Source organism: Rhinopithecus bieti, unplaced genomic scaffold (assembly GCF_001698545.2).
Source record: "Rhinopithecus bieti isolate Rb0 unplaced genomic scaffold, ASM169854v2 scaffold_30077, whole genome shotgun sequence".
NCBI classification, from domain to species: Eukaryota; Metazoa; Chordata; class Mammalia; order Primates; family Cercopithecidae; genus Rhinopithecus; species Rhinopithecus bieti.
Genome location: NW_016812977.1, coordinates 415294 through 442259, shown reverse-complemented (window position 1 = coordinate 442259; position 26966 = coordinate 415294). Strand labels below are relative to the sequence as shown.

At 39.7% G+C, this 26966-nt stretch overlaps 1 pseudogene; it reads left to right on the top strand.

Annotated features, from left to right (window-relative positions):
- The first annotated feature begins 1716 nt into the window (after nucleotides 1-1716).
- Nucleotides 1717-2171, top strand: LOC108512227 (ubiquitin-40S ribosomal protein S27a pseudogene; annotated as a pseudogene).
- Nucleotides 2172-26966: the final 24795 nt, after the last annotated feature.

Below are 26966 nucleotides of genomic sequence, written 5' to 3'. Positions count from 1 at the left end.
ATGGGGGTCGGCAAACTATGCTCATGGGCCAAATGTGGCCCACTGCTCATGTTTATAAATAAAGTTTTATTAAAACACAGTCATGCCCATTCATGACATACTGTCCACGGTATTTTCCTGCTGCAGCTGCAGAATTGAGCCATTGAGACAGATACCATATGGTCTAAAAAGTGGAATATATTTACTACCTGGCTTTTACAGGAAATGTTGACCCCTGGTCTAGAACATCAGTTAATCACCAATCACTTGGGAATAGCAATAAGCTTCCATCTGTTGACCACCTGTTATGTCTGGTCCTATGTGATTTCATTTAATCTTATAGGTATTACAATTTCCATTCTAATTTTGAGAAAACTGAGGTTCTCAGGTATCATTTTCCCAAAGTCATACCATTGAAAACAGCAACATTCTGATTTCAAAGTCAATTCCACACTGATTCTCAGTGGCATTTTATGAAAAGTAAGGATACAATGTAGGAAGAGGGGAAAAAAGTCCTAGGGCAATCTCGTGGGTCTGCATAGTATTCTTCCTTTTTCATCTGCCATCTGCAGTGAAGCCACCACAAAAAGGCAGATTTTCAAAGACAAAACTATGCACCTGATTTCTCGAAACCCAGTGAGGTCAGGCTCCTCCAGTCTCATCTCTTTTGGTGCTCCCACTCTTCCCTCGGCTGGCTGGCTTTCCTCAAGGTGCTCTAAGAGGCCAGGCTCTCTCCTATATTCCCAGCCCCTAAACATGCATATTCCCGGACCAAACCAATGGTCAGGCTGCTTATTCTCATGGCCCAATAATGAGATGGAGATGAACTGGGAGAGAAGAGAGTCTTCATTTCTGTAACCGGGTGTAGGGAGAAGGCCTAGAAATTTTCACTAGACCTACTCAAAATTACAAACTTTTCCAGAGCTTATATGCCTTCTAAGCTATATGTCTATGTGTAAGTGTGCATTCATCTAAAGCTATAAGTGATTAACATCTTCTAATCCATAACTAAGGTCTGAGTCCTGGAGACCTTCCTCTGGAGCCTCAGTAAATTGACTTAATCTAAATGGGTCCAGGTGCTGGGGTTATTACCCTTATCTTGTCTCCTGCTAAAGCATGGAGGTTTGGGGAGTTTCTTCAGACCCCCAGTAAAACTTGTTTAATCCTGAAAGGGTCCTGTGAAGATTTCCTTCGTTATGTTGTCATGCTTCAAGGTCCAGGAGAGAGGCCTGGGCAAAACTCTTGGTAGGCTTTTGTTATATTCCAGCCTTTGTATAAGGACACTGACTCTATCAGCTTTTAATATTTAACTTCACCACTCAGTTAGTGCTGAAACAGTTGTTTCGGAGGCCTGCCTGTTCAGCTGTTAGTGAGGCCTGGCCTGTCATATGCATACCCAAGTATTCCCTAGTTAACTCTTAGTTCTAACACTTCCAAAATATCTACTGGAATGTCACTTCTTCAAATGAACCATCTCTCCCCCAAGATTGAGTCAAATCCCCTTATAAGATACATATACATGCATATATATTTGTAGGTATAAATGTATACATATTCATGTATCTGTATCCTTCACTGCACTTAGAACAGTTGTAAATTCACATTTATTTGTGTAATTATTTAACTAACCACTGAGGTAGGAACCCATCTAGTTTTGATAGTCCTTGTATTCCTAGCAAATATTACAGCACCTGCCTCAGAGTGGGAGTGTAATGAATATTTGTTGGATTTTTTAAAATGCAGATCTTTGGAAAAATGGAGAAGACCATCATTCTCAACATTGAACCATTGGATACAATAGAAAATGTAAAGGCCAAGACCCAGGATAAGGAAGGAATTCCTTCTGACCAGCAAAGACTGATTTTTGCTGTCAAGCAACTGGAAGATGGACGTACTTTGTCTGATTACAACACTCAAGAAGAGTCCACTCTTCATCATGTGTTGAGATTTCATGGTGGTGCTAAGAAAATGAAGAAGTCTTACGCCATTGCCAAAAAGAATATGCATTACAGAAAGAAGGTTAAGTTGGCTGTCCTGAAATACTCCAAGGTGCATGACAATGGCAAAATTGGTTGCCTTCATGGGAAGCACCTTTTAGATGAATGTGGTGCAGGAGTTTTTATGGCCAGCCACTTTGACAGGCATTATTGTGGCAAATATTGTCTTACTGCTTCAACAAACCAGATGAGTAATTGTGTATGAGTTAATAAAAGACATGAACTAAGAAAATAAAAGTCATAGGTTGAAATAGAGATTGTTCAGCCAATTGACATAAGGTAGAGCACTGACAAAGAGAAGCTGCTCACCTTTAGTGGCGGTTGTGTTTGGAGATAGCAGAGAAGCCTCCTCACTTCCTCCAGGACTCAGAGAAGGTGGGGGAAGGAGGTCTTTGGTGTCTTAGTCCCTTCTCACCTCTTTGGCATTACTTCCTTCCCTCCCAACCTCACACCTTATAATCTACTAACTCCAAACCAACAGGAACTCTCCTCCCACGCCCTACATTCACACACCCTAGGTTCACATGCCCTAGGTTCACATGTGCAGGTGTGCACGCATGCACGCGTGCACACACACACACACACAGGCTGTTATCTCCCAACTTCCTGAGAAATGCTTAGGCAGGAGTCTAAATCCTGAGCCCCTTCCAGGGGTTGCCTTGAGCAGTTGCTTCTTCAACCCAAATGCCTCAGATACTGAGCTCTGGGCTGTCTGTGTATACTGCTGTTTGCCATGTAAAATCCCTCCATTGAACACATCTGTCTACTTGCCCATCTATCCCAAAGGTCTAGGAGTACATCAAAATCAAGGGCCATGTCTTTTCTTAGTATTCCCAGGGTAGCCTCTAATTAAGAAAAATTCACTTATTTGAACCAACTTCCCCAAAGAATAGAAAGTTCTAAAAAAAAGAGGAATCAACAGAAAATTAAGTTCCAGTTTCCTCATTCACCTCTCCTGCCCAAATAGTACTCTTTTTGTCTGGATTCTTCTTCCTCTTTCCCCTTCTGACTGCCTCCAATGCCTCCAGCAGAACGAGAGAGAAGCTGTCCAGGCTGCAGAGAGGAGTGGTAACAACCGGATCTCGCCTCAGAAGGTGGGGACAGGGTAGGCAGAGGGGGAATGCATCTCGCTGGAAATGTCAATGCCCCATGGGCAGGGAACTGCAGACAGAGCTTCCCTTATTGAAGGCATGAAGTCAGAAAACTGGGAATTGGTACCTTCCAAAAAGAGGGAGAGCCAGCAGGTAGGAGAGAGGGTGTGTGAGGTGGTGCCAGGCTAGTGGACACTGCACATAAAGAATGTCAGAATATAAATGTTTATTTGTTACTGAGTCCTGGTTTTGGGTGACTCCAGATGGAAAGTGCCTATTGGCAGGTGTTTTGTCTCTCTGCAAGGGGCACGAGGGTGCTGATAGCTGCTTCTGTCACTTGTTTCATTCCCACGGAAGCATGCTTGCACTTCCCAGGTTAGGCTTTCGGTCAGGTTTGGGCTTGTGGAATTGTTTTATATTTTTGACATTATGGTTTTGAAATACCTGGCTTGCCAGGATGCTTGCCCCCAAGCAAGTTCTTCTCTACTTGCCCTGCACAGATGAGGTTGTGTGCATTTTTACCATTACTATCCAGCGGACCATTCAAATACAAACATACTATATTTGTATCTCAATCACTTGCACTTGAGTCTGCTTTTAAGATTTGTTTTTCTTGCCCACTATGCAAGTAAATGCCTTGTTTGTGATCACCAAAGTCAAGTGTTTAGACAACCTGCTCAGGTCCATTATTTTCCCCATTTATTTGACGTCTTTTTAAAAAAATTTTTTAAATATTGGGTATAGTGGCTCACATCTGAAACCCAGCACTTTGGGAGACTGAAACAAGAGGATTGCTTGAGCCCAGTAGTTCAAAACCAGCCTGGGCAACAGAGTGAGACCCTGTCTCTATAAACAATTTAAAAATTAGCTGGGCATGGTGGCATGTCATGTGCCTATAGTTCCAGCTTCTTGGGAGGTTGAGGCAGGAGGATCACTTGAGTCCAGGAGGTTGAGGCTACTGTGAGCTATGATTGACCACTGCACTCCAGCCTGAGTGAGAGAGTAAGACCTTGTCTCAAAAAATTAAAAATAAAATAAAATAAAAAACCACTTAGATAACCTGCTAAGGCCCATTATTTTCCCCATTTATTTGATAACTTAAAGAGAATCATTTAGAATAGAAAAAAGTGACAAAAAAAGAAAAAAAAGAAAAAAGAAAAAAGAAAAAAATTTTTAAAGAAAAACAGGAAAAAAGGAAAATTTAAAAGTGAGTGACAAAGTGAAAATATTTGGATTATCTTCTGAGAGGTGAAGAATTTGAGACTGTAATAAACATAGAGAAAGGACATCTATGTGTAAGAAAAGATTATATAATTAATTACCCAGATGCATGAGGTCTAAATGTCCCTGAGTTTGCCTAAATGTCATAGTTATGCTAATGACATGTATTCTATTTTATTTTTACTTAGAGGCAGAACTGAAGTTTGGGTGGTTGCCAACAAGTTGTTGAGCTTGAAAGCGATGCTATAAATTTCCAAGGACATGATTGCAGTTGCATCGGATGTACTTGTCTACTCAGCTGATGTTCAAGTTCAAAATAGAGCTATGTTCTGAACATGGGCAATGTTCTTAAAGGAGAATTTTCAGGGTGTCTTAATATTGTTTGACCTCAGGCAGAATGAGCCAAAGGCAGTGGGGTGTAGGAAGAACATGAGACTTGATCTCCGGGAAATGAGCTCCACCACTCAACAGTGTAAGAACTTGTTGTGATGGTTAATATTGAGTGTCAACTTGATTGAATTGAAGGATACAAAGTACTGTTCCTGGGTGTGTCTGTGAGGATGTTGCCAAAGGAGATTAACATTTGATTCAGTGAACTGGGAGAGGCAGACCTACTACCCTTAATCTGGGTAGGCACCATCCAATCAGCTGCCAATGCAGCTAGGATAAAAGCAGGTAGAGGAACATGGAAAAACTAGACTGGATGAGTCTTCTGGCCTCCATCTTTCTCCCATGCTGGATGCTTCCTGCTCTCGAACGTCAGACCCCAAGTTCTTCAGTTTTTGAACTCTTGGACCTATACCAGTGGTTTGTCAGGGGCTCTGGGGCATTCGGCCACAGACTGAAGACTGCACTATCATCAGCTTCCCTACTTTTGAGGTTTTGGGACTCAGACTAGCTTCTTTGCTCCTTCGCTTGCAGACAGCCTATTGTGGGACCTCACCTTGTGGTCATGTGAGTCAATACTCCTTAATAAACTCCCTTTATATATACATCTATCCTATTAGTCCTGTCCCTCTAGAGAACCCTGAGCAATACACCTGGGCATGTCCCTTAGCACCTTGGATGAATCCTTAGGTCTGTGAAATAAGGGAGCTGGAGTTGATGGTCTCTAGAATGATTTCTTTTCCCAAAGTTCCCTGGTATTATTACTTACAGAAAGATAAAATGTGAAATGTAACAAAAATAGGAAGCAAATTATAACCAAGGCTGAGCCTGTTCATTTCCACTGAGGTATCTCTGGGGTTTGTGAAAATATAGGAGAGGGTATTAAAGAAAGAGTGCCATGAAAACTGAAACAGAGGAAGTCCAGAGTCCTCTCAGACTCTGGGAAAGTCACACACATTATGTGACACACATTTCTTTATATTCAGATAGAGGCAATCTGACACGGGCTTCATACATGGATTTGATAACATCCCATTTTCAAAATGGGGAAAAATAGCCACATAGAATTATATACAATGATGTTAACTGTACTAATAGTGTTAATCTCATAATACTGTTAAAATAAATATGTTCAAATTTATGTTGCTACTTCCACTCCAAGGACTACTATATTTTTGTATCAAAGGAGCAGAGCATAACACCATTTCTCTTACTGAGTCAATTGGACTGAGCTCACTCCACATGTGCTAGAGGAATGAATATTCATGGAGTGGAATGTCCACTAGGGCACGTGGATCTAAGGGAGAATACTGAAAGCCAATACAAAATGACAATTAAGACAGAATAAATTGGAATATTAGATTTATTTTACATTTCAGAATTTTAACTGCTATTGAGTCCATTAGAAATAAACCTACAAAAATAATGTTTTCCTATTGATGAGCTTTGTCACAGATATCTCCTGTTTCCAGACCAAAGCAATGGAAAACAATGAAGAAAAGGAAAAAATTAGGCCAGGCACAGTGGCCCATGCCAATAAATTCAGTGCTTTGGGAGTCTGAGGTGGGAGGACCACTTGAGGTCAGGTGCTTGAAACCAGCCTGGGCAACATAGTGAGACCCTGTCTCTTCATCAAACAGAAAAAATAGCTGGGCAGAGTGACATGCATCTGTAGTCCCAGCTACTTGGGAGGCTGAGGTGGGAGGATTGCTTAAACCCAGGTGTTGGAGGCTATATGATCGCATTACTGCATTCCAGCCTGGGTGACAAAGCAAGACCCTGTTCCAAAATAAAATAAAATAAAATAAAATAAAAGTCTGTCTTTGATGAGGTGAAGAACCATAGAAATACTAAAGCACAATCTATGAAGAAAGACTGCCAAGCCAAATAAAAGTTGAACAGTGTGAAGGGGAGGTACTAAGAGAGGGAGAACACCTCTGATATGTTCTCCAGAATCGGTGGCAAAATCCCTAAGGCAAAACTTCACTTGGGAAGACAAAGTGGGGATGCAAAGGAAGAATGCAGAAAAGAATGAGGGAAAGCAGGAATGATCATGGAAACTTTCAGACATAGTGAGATGTAGGCTACAAACATGGTGTGACAGAAGAGATATGACCAACAGCAGCTGCATGGCAAGGCTGGTTTACTGAGCAGAAACAAAGTTACTTTTTGTTTCTTTGAGGCAAATGGAGTTTCTTTTGAGGCAGAGAAACTCCTTTCTAACTGTGAGCAATGTCATGTCATAACATAGAGAACTGATGAGGGGAAAAGTGCTAAGAGATGACAAAATAATGGCATAGGGGATCCAAGGTATGTATAATTGGTACTCTCATAAAAGAAGGGAAAATACTATAGGAAAAAAGTCACAATATGGAAAAGAAGAAGATTTGACAAGGAATGACAGGAAGGGCACAAAACTGTGAAGGAATCTGAAATCTTTGCATAGACTTATGAGAATGTAATGAGGAATCTCAGTTTCAAAGAGGCATGGCTTTTTTTCTTTCTTTTTTTTTAAAGCTCAAGATAATAAAGAAGTCACTTATCTATACATGGAACAAGAACAGAGAATGGACATTCAATTCTCAAAACTGAAAACTTGACAGTACAGTGGCAAATTATCCTAACGAATAAAAGAAGGCTGACATTTCAACAGAAATTATCATGACCATAAAGAAACCTTGTAAATGAACCTAGGTATCACAAGTACATGCACCAAATAGGAAAGGTAGAGTGCATAGTCAACCAGAAAATAGAAAGTCTTTGCAGAAAAGTGTAGAAAAGTATCAGGAAGTCTTAATCCCAGAATGAGGTAAGGGATCTAAAATATGAAAGGAAGTCGGGCATGGTGGCTCACACCTGTAATCTCAGCACTTTGGGAGACCAAGACTGAAGATTGCTTGAGTCTAGGAGCTCAAGACCAGCCTGGGTAACATGGCAAAACCCCATCCCTACAAAATATACAAAATCAGCCAATTGTGGTGGTGCATGCCTGTAGTTCCAGCTACCTGGGAGGCTGAGGTGGGAGGATCACTTGAGTCTGGGAGGTGGAGGTTGCAGTGAGCTGAGATCATGCCAGTGACTACAGCCTGGGTGACAGAGCAAGACTCTGTCTGAAAACAATAAAAAATAAAAGAAAAAATATGAAAGGCATCAAAAGGGGCTTTGAGTTAATATTATAGCTAGAAGAACAAGGAGAAAATACCTCATCTTGGGTCTTATAGCATCAGCCAAATATGGGAGGTGCTCACAGGTCCTTCTTTGAAGATTATTCTCAAGCCCTTTCTTCCTGAGGGCCCAGAGAGTTAACAGTTCTTATTGGTTCTTTCTAGCTACCACTGTCTTTTCCATCTTTTGATGTTCTCTTTTTTTCTTTCCCACAAAGCCAAGCTACTAACAGTCATTCCTGATTCCCAATACAATACTCTTGGGGAAAGGTATACACTGCTGCTTAGTTATTTGAGGGCTAGATGCTAATCCATATGGGCAAATAGGCTGTAATGAACTTGGGATATAAAACATTTTCCCCATCCAAAGGCATGTAACTACCTCTCCTCTGCCCTGGGGCACTTCACAGCTCCCCTTTTGCAGACATTTGTGTTTCTTTAGGTGAAAGCTGACACTGTTTTAATTCTTTTGTGCAATACGGAGGGAGGAGCATGAGAAACAAATAGTGGATTTCACTGAGGTTTTCCTCCCAAAAGGCCACTAATCAAAGGGTAGAACAATAGGTGGGAACTACTGTGCTCAGGTAACTGCTTGTCTGAGAAGTTGGGCATGGGTGGGAATCCTCCCAACTTCCAACACATAGCTGGTCAGGTCCCCTGTGCACTACCAAGATCTCTTTGGGCCCTTGCTTCTAAAATTATGGAATGGCTGTGGTCTTTCCACAAGCTAACCAAATTCACTGGAATAAAAAAATTGTGTCAATTTCTATTTTTTCCTCATATATATATGTGTGTGTATATATATATACACATATATATACCTCATATATATATGTGTGTATATATATATATTTTGAGATGCAGTTTTGCTCTTGCTGCCCAGGCTGGAGTGAAGTGCCATGGGGTGATTTCGGCTCACTGCAACCTCTACCTCCTGGGTTGAAGTGATTCTCCTGCCTCAGCCTCCCAAGTAGGTGGGATTACAGGTACCCACCACCATACCCGGCTAATATTTTGTATTTTAGTAGAGACAGGGTTTCACCTTGTTGGCCAGGCTGGTCTCAAACTCCTGACCTCAAGTGATCCACTCGCCTTAACCTCCCAAAGTGCTGGGATCACAGGCATGAGCCACTGCACCCGGCCTCTCCCATAATTCTTTTACTTAATGGTTTGACACCCTCTGCATTTGCTGGTTTGGAAGTACTAACTGAAAAAAATAAATAAATAAACAAAATGCAACAATTATTAGCAGAAAATCCCACAATGGGATAAGTTTAATAACTTGTTTTGAAGGCAGGGCTGGGTTGTGTCTTTGTTCATAACTATAATTCTATATGTTCTATAGAATACTTGTCATATAGGCTAGCTTTGGCTGGCCAAATTAATCATAAAATGAAAATAGCTATCAATAATCACAGTCCTTTACAATATTAAGGTGCCCTATAGGGAGTACTGCAAATTCTAGGTGTTCCATTACCTACATAATGGTAAAAACCATTTACTAGTTCTTCTACAACAAGATAGAATATCTCCTGGACTTTTATTTTCCTGCTTCTTCTCTTTGAGAATAACTGGCAGAGAGGTGATTGTGAAGTTAAAACATAGAAGAACATTAAAATCCTAAAACTATGAGGAAGTTATAGGAGAACCAAGTTGTGAAAGAAATATTTTCCAGCCTGAATAAGCTGCTTCTTAAATTTGTGAAAAGCTTACAATTTTTCTGGACTTATCATTGACAATGTTGAGAAATCATTTATAAAATAGTACAGATTTCCATCCAGAAAACTGAAAATTAAAATGAACAAATTTTCTGATTTTTCAAAGATTAGAAGAACATGAATCGCACAAATGTGAGAGCAAGAAAGATGGGGTGTTGGGCAGTGTCAAATGCCTGCCACAGAGAAGTCAGGCAGAGGGAGCTGAGAGAGGACGCTGAGTTTGGGGATTAGAAGTTACATGAGATTGCTGAGAAAGCAATTTAACTTTGAGAGAACATGAGCTTAATGTCATCCCTGAGGATACTTTGAAAATGGATNCAGAGAAACTCCTTTCTAACTGTGAGCAATGTCATGTCATAACATAGAGAACTGATGAGGGGAAAAGTGCTAAGAGATGACAAAATAATGGCATAGGGGATCCAAGGTATGTATAATTGGTACTCTCATAAAAAGAAGGGAAAATACTATAGGAAAAAAGTCACAATATGGAAAAGAAGAAGATTTGACAAGGAATGACAGGAAGGGCACAAAACTGTGAAGGAATCTGAAATCTTTGCATAGACTTATGAGAATGTAATGAGGAATCTCAGTTTCAAAGAGGCATGGCTTTTTTTCTTTCTTTTTTTTTAAAGCTCAAGATAATAAAGAAGTCACTTATCTATACATGGAACAAGAACAGAGAATGGACATTCAATTCTCAAAACTGAAAACTTGACAGTACAGTGGCAAATTATCCTAACGAATAAAAGAAGGCTGACATTTCAACAGAAATTATCATGACCATAAAGAAACCTTGTAAATGAACCTAGGTATCACAAGTACATGCACCAAATAGGAAAGGTAGAGTGCATAGTCAACCAGAAAATAGAAAGTCTTTGCAGAAAAGTGTAGAAAAAGTATCAGGAAGTCTTAATCCCAGAATGAGGTAAGGGATCTAAAAATATGAAAGGAAGTCGGGCATGGTGGCTCACACCTGTAATCTCAGCACTTTGGGAGACCAAGACTGAAGATTGCTTGAGTCTAGGAGCTCAAGACCAGCCTGGGTAACATGGCAAAACCCCATCCCTACAAAATATACAAAAATCAGCCAATTGTGGTGGTGCATGCCTGTAGTTCCAGCTACCTGGGAGGCTGAGGTGGGAGGATCACTTGAGTCTGGGAGGTGGAGGTTGCAGTGAGCTGAGATCATGCCAGTGACTACAGCCTGGGTGACAGAGCAAGACTCTGTCTGAAAAACAATAAAAAATAAAAGAAAAAATATGAAAGGCATCAAAAGGGGCTTTGAGTTAATATTATAGCTAGAAGAACAAGGAGAAAATACCTCATCTTGGGTCTTATAGCATCAGCCAAATATGGGAGGTGCTCACAGGTCCTTCTTTGAAGATTATTCTCAAGCCCTTTCTTCCTGAGGGCCCAGAGAGTTAACAGTTCTTATTGGTTCTTTCTAGCTACCACTGTCTTTTCCATCTTTTGATGTTCTCTTTTTTTCTTTCCCACAAAGCCAAGCTACTAACAGTCATTCCTGATTCCCAATACAATACTCTTGGGGAAAGGTATACACTGCTGCTTAGTTATTTGAGGGCTAGATGCTAATCCATATGGGCAAATAGGCTGTAATGAACTTGGGATATAAAACATTTTCCCCATCCAAAGGCATGTAACTACCTCTCCTCTGCCCTGGGGCACTTCACAGCTCCCCTTTTGCAGACATTTGTGTTTCTTTAGGTGAAAGCTGACACTGTTTTTAATTCTTTTGTGCAATACGGAGGGAGGAGCATGAGAAACAAATAGTGGATTTCACTGAGGTTTTCCTCCCAAAAGGCCACTAATCAAAGGGTAGAACAATAGGTGGGAACTACTGTGCTCAGGTAACTGCTTGTCTGAGAAGTTGGGCATGGGTGGGAATCCTCCCAACTTCCAACACATAGCTGGTCAGGTCCCCTGTGCACTACCAAGATCTCTTTGGGCCCTTGCTTCTAAAATTATGGAATGGCTGTGGTCTTTCCACAAGCTAACCAAATTCACTGGAATAAAAAAATTGTGTCAATTTCTATTTTTTCCTCATATATATATGTGTGTGTATATATATATACACATATATATACCTCATATATATATGTGTGTATATATATATATTTTGAGATGCAGTTTTGCTCTTGCTGCCCAGGCTGGAGTGAAGTGCCATGGGGTGATTTCGGCTCACTGCAACCTCTACCTCCTGGGTTGAAGTGATTCTCCTGCCTCAGCCTCCCAAGTAGGTGGGATTACAGGTACCCACCACCATACCCGGCTAATATTTTGTATTTTTAGTAGAGACAGGGTTTCACCTTGTTGGCCAGGCTGGTCTCAAACTCCTGACCTCAAGTGATCCACTCGCCTTAACCTCCCAAAGTGCTGGGATCACAGGCATGAGCCACTGCACCCGGCCTCTCCCATAATTCTTTTACTTAATGGTTTGACACCCTCTGCATTTGCTGGTTTGGAAGTACTAACTGAAAAAAATAAATAAATAAACAAAATGCAACAATTATTAGCAGAAAATCCCACAATGGGATAAGTTTAATAACTTGTTTTGAAGGCAGGGCTGGGTTGTGTCTTTGTTCATAACTATAATTCTATATGTTCTATAGAATACTTGTCATATAGGCTAGCTTTGGCTGGCCAAATTAATCATAAAATGAAAATAGCTATCAATAATCACAGTCCTTTACAATATTAAGGTGCCCTATAGGGAGTACTGCAAATTCTAGGTGTTCCATTACCTACATAATGGTAAAAACCATTTACTAGTTCTTCTACAACAAGATAGAATATCTCCTGGACTTTTATTTTCCTGCTTCTTCTCTTTGAGAATAACTGGCAGAGAGGTGATTGTGAAGTTAAAACATAGAAGAACATTAAAATCCTAAAACTATGAGGAAGTTATAGGAGAACCAAGTTGTGAAAGAAATATTTTCCAGCCTGAATAAGCTGCTTCTTAAATTTGTGAAAAGCTTACAATTTTTCTGGACTTATCATTGACAATGTTGAGAAATCATTTATAAAATAGTACAGATTTCCATCCAGAAAACTGAAAATTAAAATGAACAAATTTTCTGATTTTCAAAGATTAGAAGAACATGAATCGCACAAATGTGAGAGCAAGAAAGATGGGGTGTTGGGCAGTGTCAAATGCCTGCCACAGAGAAGTCAGGCAGAGGGAGCTGAGAGAGGACGCTGAGTTTGGGGATTAGAAGTTACATGAGATTGCTGAGAAAGCAATTTAACTTTGAGAGAACATGAGCTTAATGTCATCCCTGAGGATACTTTGAAAATGGATTATTTTAAAGGATCATTGGTGAGTACTTAAATCAGAAAGTGGAGGTCACGTTGAGTCAGAATGGGCTCATTTTGAGTAAGTCATGCCAGACTAAACTCATTTCACTGGACTGATAAGTACAAGAAATGTAGTAGACTAGAAGGATCGTATCTCCTTTGGAGCTAAAATAATTGACAAGATTTTTCCTCATAGTCTTGTGGACCTGGTGAAGATAAATTAAGATCAGTTTACAAGTATTGACACTGAGGATTAAGAGATGGATGTCCACCTGGAGGGGTGTTTCTCACGGTCCCTCTCTGGATGTCTCCTGTTGGCCATTTTAGCTAATGATTTGGATGAGTAAAAGGATGGCGTGGGAATCAGGGCTGCCAATTTGGGGAAGCTGGGATGACAAGATAATAATGCCTTGTATGACACAATTGAGACCAAAAGAAACCAGGAATGGGAAAGAGAAATGAAGAAACAAGCTTCAAAGGAGACTTGCTGGGCTAGATCAATGGACTGAAACTAACAAGATGAAGACTGATAGCAGCAAAGTACTACTCTTGTTCAAATACACCAGCTACACAAGTACCGAGTAGGGGAGACAGGGATGAGGGGCTACACAATAAAAATAATCAGGGCAATGGACTATCAGGGCAATATGAGACTTTAGTCTTTCTCTAGCTGAACAACAACAACAAAATAAACCTCATATAACTTTCAACAACTGCAGTATAAATGTAGTGTTGAGCATAATGAAAGTAACCTCAGTTTGTACCTCACTTTGAGTGATGGTTTTCATTAGAATAATCGAGAGCACATGCTAATTACTAAAAAGTATTCTTTGATATCTATGCAAATTCACAATTAAGAATAAAATTTGATTAACCATGTAACTTTGGGGTTGGAAAAATGAATTTATTCAGTGTGAGTGGTATTACAGTCTCTGATGAACAGATCACCCACAGAGTTGTAGAGTTTTGTCCTCAGTGCCCAAGAGTATGTTTTCAGAGAAATATAACTACTATGGCAAAGAACCAAAATGCAGACAGATGAATAAGTAGGAGAAAGGGAGAGGAGGGAAAAGAGGCTGGGAACTGGTGGGCAAAGGGTGGGGAACGAGTATCAAAGAGCAAGCACAGAGGGACAGGCTCTGTATTTGAACTTTTTTTGATGATCCATATACCTGGGTGGCTTTTCTCTGTGCCTGTGTCCAGATTTCTGGGTACAGGGAGTGATAAGCGCCACACAATCACCATAGTACCTGATCTCAGGTAACCTCCCTCATCATACACTGTGCTTTGTAACATTTCACACAACAATAACTAAACCACCATGCAAGTACTTCTCTTTCCCTTCTAAACACTAAGGTAAGTCCATGGGAGCAGGACGACTGTGTTGGTCACTTTCATCACTGTCTTTAACGCCACCTATATAGCCATATGTAAGCATATATGAAACACTATTTAAAAGTTTGAATTTTGAACATCACTCAGCAATTTAATAGCTTCCCTACATGGTGGAAATTCAAAATAGGAAATATAAGAAGAACAAACATCTCAAGTTAGTATCACAACATTGCAGCCTGAAAAGAAAAAAATGCATTCTTTCACTATAATGCAGTACATAAAATAGTAATGAAAATTGACCACTTATTAGTTCATAAAGCAGGTTTTCAATAAATTTCATCAGTTGGGTGTATAGATGTCACATTTTTTCCCATATGCACTAGGTTAGAAATCAAGAATGCAGAGATGACTAGAAAACCCTCATATAGAAATTTTAAAACACACATTTTAAAAATGCAAGGGTCTGCACTACAAATAGGGTGCAGTATATACTGCTCGGGTGATGGGTACACCAAAATCTCACAAAGCAGCACTAAGGAACTTACTTGTGTAACCAAACACCATCTATGAAAATAATTTTAAAAAACTAATACTAATTTAAAAATTTTAAAAAAACCCTCAATGGTCAAAAAAGAAATTGTAATGGAAACCGAAAATATGTGTAAACAATGATAGCATTAAATATTTTTTTAAAAAGAGAATACCATTAGGGCAGTACCTAGTGGGAAATTTAAAGCCTTAAATGTAGAGATTAGAAGTGAAAATAGGGCAGGAATCAAGACACTGCGTGTCCACCAAAGGGAGCTAGGGAAGAACAACGGATTAAACCTCTGTAAAGTAGAAAGAACAAATAAGACTGAAAAACCTCTAGCAAGACTGACTAGAAGCAAGATAAAGAAAAGGAGAGGGGTGGCTCACGCCTGTTTGGGAGGCAGAGATGGGTGGATCACGAGGTCAGAAGATCGAGACCATCCTGGCTAACACGGTGAAACCCTGTCTCTACTAAAAATACAAAAAATTAGCCGGGCACGGTGGCGGGCGCTTGTAGTCCCAGCTACTCGGGAGGCTGAGGCAGGAGAATGGCGTGAACCAGGGAGTTGGAGCTTGCAGTGAGCCGAGATCGTGCCACTGCACTCCAGTCTGGGCGACACAGCGAGACTCCGTCTCAAAAAAAAAAAAAAAGGAAAAGAAAAAGAGAGCGAGAGCAAGAGAGAGGAAAAGAGAGAGAGAGAGAGAGAGAGAGAGAGAAAGAGAGAAACAACCACACACTACTGGAATTTGTAAAACCCATAAATGTAAGTACTACAGAGATAAAAATGATAGCCTTGACAGCTCTACACCAACAAACTTGAAAACTTAAATGTTCAAAATCCTAGAAAACTACAACTGACTCAAGAAGAAACAGAAAAACTAAAAAACAAACAGAAAACAAACAAGCCAACATAAACTGAGTCAGTGGTTTAAAAATCTTTCCACCAAAGAAAAATCTAGGCCCACTTGGTTTTATATGTTAATTTTCACAAACAATCCATAAATAATACCAAACTAATGTAACTCCTCCAAGGAGTGAAAAAATAAGACATTTACCCCAATTCATTTTATGAGACTAGTTAACTTTAGTAATCAAATCATCCAAGGAAAGACATATTTATTAAATATAGGAACAAATATAAATGGAAATGAACAAATTTATATAATACAAATAAAAAATATATAAATAGAAACAAATATAAATAAAATACAAAAAAATTAGAAAGACCAATTCATTAATCACCACAGAAAAACCTATAATGATCATTTCAACAGATGAAGAAAAAGCATTTGATACGTTTACTATCTATTTCTGATTTTTTTTTTACAGATTCTTAGCAATTAGGAATAGAAAGTAACTCCCTTACTCTGAAAAATAATATCTAGTTTAAGAAACATAATTGAAACATCATGTTTAATTGTGAAAAGGTAAAAGTTTTCCTATTTAACATCAAGTTACTAAGGTTATATTATATTATATATAATATTAAATAATTATATCAAGCTTCATCTTGGGGAAAAGTCTAGCTCAATAAAATAAGAAAACAATAAAATATATAAATATTACACAGAAAAAAGCTGTTATCATTGGCTGCTTATTCATTGCCTACCTAAAAGAACCCTCAAATCTCAAAGAATAGATACATTATTAGAATTAATGAGGGTTTTTGATGATTGCTGGATACAACATAAATATTCATATCACTTGTATATCTTAATACTGGCAAAAAATAGAACATATATTTTTAGAAGATAGCTTTCATGAAAGCCACAAAATATAAAGAATTAGTACTGAATAGAATAAAATTGCTTCAAAACAGTTTATTGAAAATTATAGAAATACTGAAAATAACAAAGTAAAATAAATGACAAGTTATAGCATAATCTTGAATAGGAAGGCACAACATTTTCAAGAAGTCACTACTCCTCTGTTCAATCTGTAGATAGATTTAATGCAGTTTCAGTCAAATGCCAACAAGATTTTTAGGGAAAATTTGATTCTAAAATGTATATGTAAGAACAAAGAGCCATAAATAACCAAGATGCTTCTGAGAAAAGAAGAGGTTGGAAAACTTACTCTATTCAGAATTAATATAAAATTTTGGTGGTTAAACCCATGTAGAATTAGGACTGGAACAGACACACTAGACAATTCAAAAGATAAAGAGCCATTTGGGGCATGAACAGACGCATTGACCAATGAAAAGAATTGAGATCAGAGAAACAGACTTAAGTCCCTTGAATTTTCATGTATAACAAACAGAAAGAGATTTTCTGATGTGTGGGCAAATATGAAATAAACGGTACTAGGACAAGTGGTTATTTATACATACAGAAAAAAGGAGAGCTGAAACTACACCTCACACTCCACACAAAAATCAAATCCAGATGGTTGAAAAATTTAAATGCCAAAGTCAAAGTTATAACACTTCACAAGACAATTTAGAGGACAATCTCATGTCCCATGAATAGGAAAGCATTTCTTAAACCAAATAAAATAATAGTCAATAGCCATAAATAAACAGAGACACAAACTTGACTATATTCAACAAATTTCAGTTTGTCAAAAAATTCCATAAACAGAAAAAATTAAGTCATAAATAAAAGATGATATTTGCAACATGTAACTCACCATGGCTCAGTCTCTAGACAACATTTAAAACATCTATAAATCAACATAAAAAAGATAAACCACCCAACAGAAAAAAATAAACAAAATACCTGAATGAAGACTTTGTAAAAGTCACAAAATCATATGGAAAGATGTTCAATCTCACTAATAATCAGGAAAATGAGACATAGATATCGTTTTATACTCATCAGACTGGCAGAAACTTAAATATCTAGAAATATCAGCTGAGGTGCCCATATCAGCTACCAAGGTAAGTGTGGGGGCAGAATTGCATATGGTGGGTTTTCAAAGGGAAATGCTGACAATATACTAGAGGACTCTAAAACTTGCTTCAAGACTGGCAAATGATTTCACCGACTTTGAGAATATCAAAACTAGATCAAATTTGATACTGGTGAGGAGGTTTCTTTGGAGAAATCTGTTGCCGTGCTGTGAGTAACCCAAACTTTTGGAGGGGAGAATGGGTTATTACTGGTCCCTTGCCTAATGGGTGAGCTTCAAGGAGATCCTCACAATGCTTTGAAATGATCTTGGCAGTTGGAAGACATGGAGAAGGGGTGTGTGACCTATTTCTGGGAAAGTTAAATTGGATTGTGGACTAGGTTCTGACTCACCTGGGGAGTCTAGTGTGCAGAAGAGAGGCAGCACCAGGAGGGGCTGCGTAATGGGATCAATCCACATTTCCTAAATTAGGTGGAGCCCACCAGAGGGAAGCTGGAGTGTAATTCCTTTGTTTTCCTGGACATTCTGGGAACAGGACAGAACTATAGGCACCCAGTGGAATAGAGACACTCTCCCTCATCCCCTATGAAGGGGCTCAGCTGAAAACCACCAAGCAGCCCTGGAAAGCACCGAGAAAAAGGAGGCAACCTCTGTGCTCTGCAGGCTACCTAGGGACACAAAGGGACCTGTCTGCCCACACTTTCAGGTAGGGAGGACTGAACTGAAGCTGAAAATACGCAGAAGACATAATGTCAAGCCAGTTTTGAAGTATTGGCTATTATATGGGACTGGATATTCCAATTCCTGAGACAAAACAGTTTTATGACCAAAAGTGGCTGGAGGATATTTTATTTTTTTGAGTGTGACGATCTCTCCAAATGTTTGAAAAGGGTGGTCGGAGAGGATAATAAAGTCGTATGCTTGATCAACATTCTGACTCCATATTGTTTCATAGAGGGTAAAACTATAAAGAAAAGCCAGAGAATGATACCAAAAAAATTGGGGAGATCATTTATGGTGGGCAGAAGAGTGAGTAGGATGGAATTCAGGAGGCAGCACACAGGAGCTGTGGATGTGCTGACAACATTCTGTGACCCAAGGTGTTGGGTGCTGTGGCCAGTGTATTGTGAGTCCTGATTCCCTGATTATTTTTGCAAGTATTCAATAGTTAGTATAAAACAACACTTAAAGGGAAACCATAAAAAGCTAGAAGACAATATGTGTGCCTATTTGACCAAGAAATCCTTTTAATTTTCCCCCCTATTCTCACGTCCCTTGATCTAAAATATACTTTTATGCCATTAGCAGTCCAGGTTCCTGCTGCTTTTAGACTTTTGAAAAAGAAAAGGAAGGAATTTTTTTCTCTTCATGTCATTCTTTTGTATGTCTCTGCCCCAGGCAATGAGCACATACCGGCTGAGTTTTTTGAAAGGGGATAGTGTTGTGGTTGGGGAAGAGAGTATTTATGGGGAGGTTGAAAACTTCAGTAAAATTTCAAAAATATCCACAATTTTGATAGTGATGACCTCCAGATGGGCAAATTACTGGTGACTTTTAAAATGATGTCCTATTGGTTCCATGGTTTTATTTTTATTTTTTTGAGATAGGGTCTCGCTCTGTTGCCTAGGCTGGAGTGCAGTGGCACAGCCTCAGCTGTCTGCAACCTGTGCCTCCCAGGCTCAAGCAGTCCTCCCACCTTGCCCTCTTGAGTAGCTGGGACTACATGCACACACCACCACGCACGCTTAACTTTTGTATTTTTGTAGAGATGAGATTTTACCATGTTTTTGAGGCTGGTTTTGAACTCCTGGACTCAAGTGATCCACCTGCCTTGGCTTCCCAAAGTGCTGGGATTAAAGATGTGAGCCACGGCTCCTGCCAGTTTCATGCCTTTTATAAAAAGAATGAACGTCTTATGTAATAATAAATAAATAAACAGAAATCATTTGCTTTGGATGTAGAAAATGCAGATTTAGAATGTCCAGAGTCAGGAGCTAAGCCTCATATTTTTTTGTTTTAGCTCAGTGTAGAGTGCATTGAAGGTGTCTTAAAAATAATTCTATATAGTAAGCCAACTTAAAACCCCGCTCACAGCCAGGTCTGCCAAGTATGAGCCAGGTAAAATTACTGAAAAGGGTGGTTCTGACTTACTCCTTAACAATAACGTGGCTTACAAACAAAGACTGATATAAAATAGTTGATCCAACCCAAACACTTTGCTCATTTCCCAAAATTTACTACACAAACATATACAACTTACCACAATATAAAGATCATAATGAAAGGTTTGCCTTTTATTCTTTTAAATGACCATGTGTTTAGATCTGATGTACTGACAGCGATAATCCTCCATTAAGGAGAAACCTAATAAAATTTGAAAAATAGTGATTTTATATTTAGATGATACTCAGATCTTCAGCTACATATATGGAAAATGGAATTATTGCTAGAAGCATTGTTTAAAAATTAGGGTATCAAAGGAGTATTAGGAAGTCAGGAGGTTCTTTCTTTAGGAAGCGGCTTATCTGGATTCATTCAAAGAGCTTTAGGCCAGTTTGAGGTCTTTCTGCAAAATGTAAATTGCTATATGAGAAACCATATATAGTCCAATGATGAAAGAATGCAAAGCCTTAGAAGCACAGGAGACAATTCCAGCATCTTTCCTAAAGTTCTGACAAAAAGGGAAATAACTACCAAATTATTCAACTCGAATGCTTATTATGTATGTATAAGTCAGTCGGCAGATGAAGAGAGGAGGGAAATATGACTTTGACCCGTAGGGAACTCACAGTCTTGTGGGGGCCACTAGGGGTGGTGGTGTGACCTGCCTGGAGCAGCGCTAAGTATGGACTTGTGAGTCAAGGGCTATCAGAACATAAGTAAACTGATGGCTGTTCAGAGAAGGTAGAGTTCTATTCAACAGTTTGCAAGAAGGACTATTTCATGGAGGAGGTCGCATTGAACTAGACCTTTAAAAGTTGGTAGAATTTAAAAGCAAGTATATGGAAGGAGGAAGAGTGAAAGTGAGCAGAGGTGCAGGAGTGAGGCAAGGGTAAGCAGTTTTAATTTTTTAATGGTGGTATTATAAAATACACAACAAAATTTGTCATCTTATTATTATTATTATTATTACTATTGTTTTGAAGGCAGGGTCTGGCTCTGTTGCCCAGGCTGGAGTGCAGTAGTTCAATCATGGCTCACTGTAGCCTCCACCTCCTGGGCTCAAGCAATCCTTGCACCTCAGCCTCCTGAGTAGCTGGGACCACAAGCATATACCACCACCCCCAGCTAATTTTTACAGTTTTGGGAGTGACAAGATCTTCCTGTGTTGCCCAGGCTGGTCTCGAACTCCTGGACTCAATTGATCCTCCTGCCTTAGCCCCAAAGTGCTGGGGCTACAGGCATGAGCCACTGCACCTGACCCCATCTTAAAAAATTTTTCAGTGCACAGTTCGGAAGTACATTTGCGTTGTACAACCATCAGAATCACCCATTTTCAGAGGCTATTTTTCATCTTGTAACAGGGAAAATCCATATCCATGAAATACTAACTCCTCATTCTTCCTCCTCCCCCCACCCCGGTAAACACTATTTCACTGTCTCTATGACTTTGACTGCTTTAGGGACTTATATAAATGAGATCATACAGTGTGTATCTTTTTGTGACTGGCTTATTTCACTTAGCACAATGTCCTCAAGGTTCATCTATGTTGTAAAATATGTGAGAATTTCTTTCCTTTTGAAGGCTGAATAATATTTCATTGTATGGATAGGCCACATTTTGCTTATCCATTCGTCTATCCATGGACACTTGGGTTGCCTTCACCTTTTGGCTATTGTGAATAATGCTGCCACACACATTGAGGAACCAGTATCTGTTTGGGTTTCTGTTTTCACTTATTTCAGGTTTATACCCAGGAGTGGAATGGCCAAGTCATACAGAACCTCTAGTTTTAGTTTTCTGAGGAACCACCATAATGTTTTTCACAGTGGCTGCACCATTTTAATTCTTATGAATAGTGCACAAGGGTTCCAATTTTCCACAGTCTCATCAACACTTATTTTCTGGGGTTTTGCTTTGTTTTGATAGTAGCCATTTAAATTAGCATAAGATATAATTTCATTGTGGTTTAGATTTTCATTTCCTTAATGATTAGTGATATTGAGCAATATTTTATATGCATTTTGGCCATTTGTACATCTTCTTTGGAGAAATGTTTATTCAGGTCCTTTGCCTATTTTTTTAAATTGGGTTTTTTTTTTTTTTTTTGCTGTTGTTTAGGCAGAGAAGGCAATCTTTGAATACCAGTGATGTTTCACTAATGCTGGGCCATAGATTTCACAAGAAGTTGTATCAGGTATTAGAATGTGAGTTTGGTTTCAATCATGGATGAGTTTGAATGCCTTTTCCAAAATTCAGTGTGCATTTCATCAGAAGCCACAAAGGGCCCAGGAGCAAGAACATGGTCTGACTGCTCTCTGCTAAATAATTTCAGCCTGATGACAGTGAGCAGGCTATACATGAGTCTAACACGAGAACAGGTGGGAAGGGAGACTTTCCACTGGAAAAACGTGATTCTAACATACAGAATCACCTTCAAGGAGCAAGTAAGCAGAAAAATAGACAATGGCACAGTGGCCAGGTGAGAAGACAGTAGGTCCAGAATCTGAGGTTCAAATCCTGGCTCTGTGAGATAACAACATGCCTTGGTTTCCCCACGCTACTGAAACGCCAGGGGTTTGGTATAGGTCCCGTTGCTCGCTGCACAGAAAGCCAACAACTGAGACAATGAGCATTGCCAGGGAAGAAGGCTTTATTTGGGTGCTGCAGCCAAGGAGATGGGAGATCAGTCTTAAATTCATCTCTCCAACCGACTAAAATTGGAGGGTTTATATAGCTGGGAAGGGAGGTAACTACCTGCAAGGAAAACTGCAGTTAGGGAGGGATGAGGAAGCAATCATGATAAATGAGGAGTCTGGTGTCTCATTGTCTGATGGTGACGTAGTGAGTTTCAGTCTCTTGCCTGAAGGTCTGTTTCCTAACTCAGATGACTGACAAATGTTAAGTTTCAAGTTTTAAGACCAGATGGGTCAATTTCTATGTTTATTCAAAAACCCTGTAAATATCAGTTCTATGTGGAACTTCAGCCGGTTTCTCCCCAGTTATCACAGTTAGGGTTAAATGATGCAATATAAGTAAAACATCAGCAATGTCTGACACATACACAGAGTGCATGACACAAGTAGTGTGTTGGGATGATATAACTCAGTGAACTTCCTTTGTTTACTCAGTTATATTGAGTGATGAGGCAACTCTGAAGATGCCACTTTGCTACCTCTCTCCTGATAATTTCACCAGATCCAGCCATATGAGCACTGAAAGTGGGGGCTTAGCTCAAATTGTTCCTCATGTTTCTCTTGCAGGCAAATCATTTGGCACCAAAACAGGCACAGAAGTCCAAATCCTGCTGCCAGCTCCACGACTGATGGCACAGACAGACTTCAGGATTAGTCCTTTAATCTCTATCCTCTGTTAAATGAAGGTCATCATGCTGCTGCCTAATGTAAAAGGATTGTGGGGATTTTCATCATTCGTTAACGATTATCTTATTCTTTGAAGCCCCAAGAAAACCATATAAATTCCAAAGTCTAATAGGTACACAAGGGCTTTATTATGGATGATGAAGTTTCAAAGGATGCTAACCTCCCCCCCAAAAAATATTTTTTTTCTTTTTTGAAACGGAGTTTTGCTCTGTTGCCCAGGCTGGAGTGCAGTGGAGTGATCTTGGCTCACTGCAAGCTCCACCTCCTGGGTTCACACCATTCTCCTGCCTCAGCCTCCAGAGTAGCTGGGACTACAGGCGCCCACCACCACGCCTGGCTAATTTTTTTGTATTTTTAGTACAGACGGGGTTTCACCATGTTAGCCAGGATGGTCTCAATCTCCTTACCTTGTGATCCACCCACCTCGGCCTCCCAAAGTGCTGAGATTACAGGCATGAACCATCGCACCTGGCCACAAATTTTTTTTTTTAATGCACTCTCTTTTCCATATAATCCCAAGGTCAGTGAATCACGTGTAAGCCAGGTGTTTATCTTAGCTGATACTGCCTTAGTGTTGGCACAACTTAAATTTAGTTCAACTAATATTTGCATGATCTTTGCACAACACATAAACACCCAAGAACAGGTGGTGCTCCTCGGTGGTCAACACCAGGGTGGCTACAGCAGGGCACATTCTTTCTCTATAGCCCAGGTCACTGGCATTCAAAGCAATATTTTTCAATCTCTGATTTTTCCCTGGAAGTAGGAAAATGCTTCCCTAACTGCTTTACTTATAAGGGTGTTTCTTGCTAATTCTGTGCCCAGAGTAACTAATGGGGACATAGACATAGACATCATTCAAATGATGTGCTCTCTGTACCATAACCCATGCTTTAAAATGAAATAAAATAAACCCATGCCTTAAGACGACAATCAATAAAAAAATTCTGCCTAAGGAAAAGTCCTGCGTTCGAAGGTTTTTGTCCAAATAATCTGACGTTGTGGTCATGAAACATTGAAAATAGCATTTGGAGCAGTAAGCATAAAAAATTTAGAAGGAGTAAAACTACTTGAATGCTTGTTGGGAGGTTTACAATGTAGTCAAATACCAGTTAAGCAAAAATAAAATTTACTACTTAACTATTTACATTTTCTAATGTGTGGTTTCATGGAATTGTTGAGACAGAAGTAGACACTGAAATAGGAGTACTTGAAAGAAATAAGACAAAGATTTTTATAAAGTCATTTCTGACTTAATTAAGAAAATATAATCTCTATCACATATGAAATAAACATGAAAAATGCAATGTCAAAGAAAACACTTGGAATGGTCAACAAATATCTACTACAGATAGAAATGAAAATATTTATGTTATGTAAATGTTGGGCATCAAATAGTCTCCGAAGTTGCCTTCTGGAGAACTTTCCTTAGTTGGTATATTCTTCCTATGAATCAAAGGAATACAGTGTTATGGTCATAAGTAATGAAGGACATGAGACAATTTTAAGGATTTTAGGAAAGTAGGGAAGCAGTGAAATGAAGGGTAGGCAGATACTTCGGAGGGTAAAAAGTGTTTTTGATTCAAAAGAAAAGCTAAGGTAGTTTGGAGAAAACATGCATCATCTACTAGTTAATCTGGGGTACAATGAAGGTGGTGTTATTTTAACAGTGCTCAGAAAAGACAGACAGAATGGAAAGAGTGCATAAAACAGATTCTGAGGAATACAAATCAATCTAGCAAGGAGCTTTATGATGAAGGACCAATGTAAGCATATAATACACTTTTTCTTTTTTTTATTATTAGCAGTATCATTGGTATGGTGATGTTACCTACTTTTGGAGTGGAGCTAGATATGAGAGAGTTGCATGTCCTTTGAAATTTATTTGGGGTAAATAGTGAAAACAACATCTAAATAAAAAAGAAAACATTCTAGAGGTGCAGAATTCAAGCTAGAAGAATTGTACCCTTGGATGTTCCAAGGTCAAATTTTAATATGTCATTGAATGAAGGTTCTAATGTTTGGAATAATGAAAAAAGTCATATTGAATTTTGTCTTTGCTATCCCCCCTCCCCAGTGTCTACCAAAAAGGCTGGATAAACATTCATGCAAGTCAAGACACTGTCATAGCCACAATTCATCCCAGCAATCTTTCCTGGAATAGTCACTTAAGACGTATCTGGTAAGGACCCACTGGCACTTTTAGAGCAATCAGAAAACACCTCATATTGTTCACATCTAGTGTAGGAGAAGGTTAATCCATCCCTGTTTCATGAAGCATCACTTCAACGTCCTGGAACAGCCATTCTACCCAAATTTTCTGTCCCTAGAGCCCAACACTCTCTGCGTCTTCATCCATTCTTCACAGGTCTTGATTTCCAAGACTCTCTACCATCTTGGCCACACACCACATTACACGTTCACTACGGACACTGCACCACTGTGGACACTGCACCAATGCGGATACACTTGTCTGTCAGCAGATGTGCAGTCTCTTATGGGAGACACAATTTTTGACTCATGTGATTCAATGCCCATAAATCTTCACCCAAAAGATGCCCATAGAGACAAAGAGCAGAGTAAAGTCCTTGCAGCTGTGTTTCTCAAACTTGGCCACCCACCAGAACTGCCTGGGGAACTTTAAAAGATACCCATGCCGAATCCCACCCACCAAGATTCTGATGTAATGCTACGGGGTGAGATCTGGGCATCAGGATGTTTGGAATCTCCCCAGGCTCCTCTAACATGCAACCAAGACTGAAGGCCGCTGTCCTCAGCAATATGCCCAGTCTGGCCTTCCTGGCATCCCCCCATGGGTACAGGATGACAGTTTCTCACTCTGACCCTTTCCTTTATTCAATACAGCACAGCAGAATCCAAGAGGGTGAGCACTGTTATGAAAGAGAACCTGGACTCGGATCTGATTAAATGTCTTCAACAAAACCAGTGCCAAGCCTTGGCCATTCAACTATCAATTACTACTTTCAACCCAGGTTCTAAAGGCTCTTCATTAGAAACATCTTGAGTTGATAATGATTGGGGCAAATGTGCCCTTTGGATTTGGTTGCTACCATAATTATTAATTAACCAAATTGTAGCGATATCGAGTACATTTCTCCCTCTTGTTTGTAAGAACCCATGACAGACAAGGCCAATTGCAGACAATGGGGACGTCCTCATGATAGTGAGATGAACGGCCTAGCTATCTTCCGATATCTTCACTTCCCTCCAGTTTTGTGGCTTGCAAAACAACAGAATCTTCTCTCCATGAAATCATGGGTATCAGTTAGGAAGCAGCCCACTTGGTTCTGGATTTCATTTAGAGATTTAAGACAGTAATAGAAGGTGCAGGATGGTGGGGTGTGGTGGCTCATGCCTGCAATCCCAGCACTTTGGGAGGCCGAGGCAGGTGGATCACGAGGTCAGGAGATCGAGGTCATCCTGACTAACACACGGTGAAACCCCGTCTCTACTAAAAATACAAAAAATTAGCCGGGCATGGTGGCAGGCGCCTGTAGTCCCAGCTACTCCGGAGGCTGAGGCAGGAGAATGGCATGAACCCAGCAGGCGGAGCTTGCAGTGAGCTGAGATTATGCCACTGCACTCCAGCCTGGGCAACAAAGCGAGACTCCGTTTCAAAAAAAAAAAAAGAAAGTGCAGGATGATAAACAGCATTTGCACACTGTCTGGTAGTGGAAAATACCCAACAGTGTACTGTATGCTGACTCTGTCATTTCCTGCCTTCTGTCCTCTTTTCTTCCCTCTCTCGCTCCCTCCCTCTCTCCTTCCCTCCTTCCTTCCCTCATGAAAGCATAGCTCCTTTGCCATTC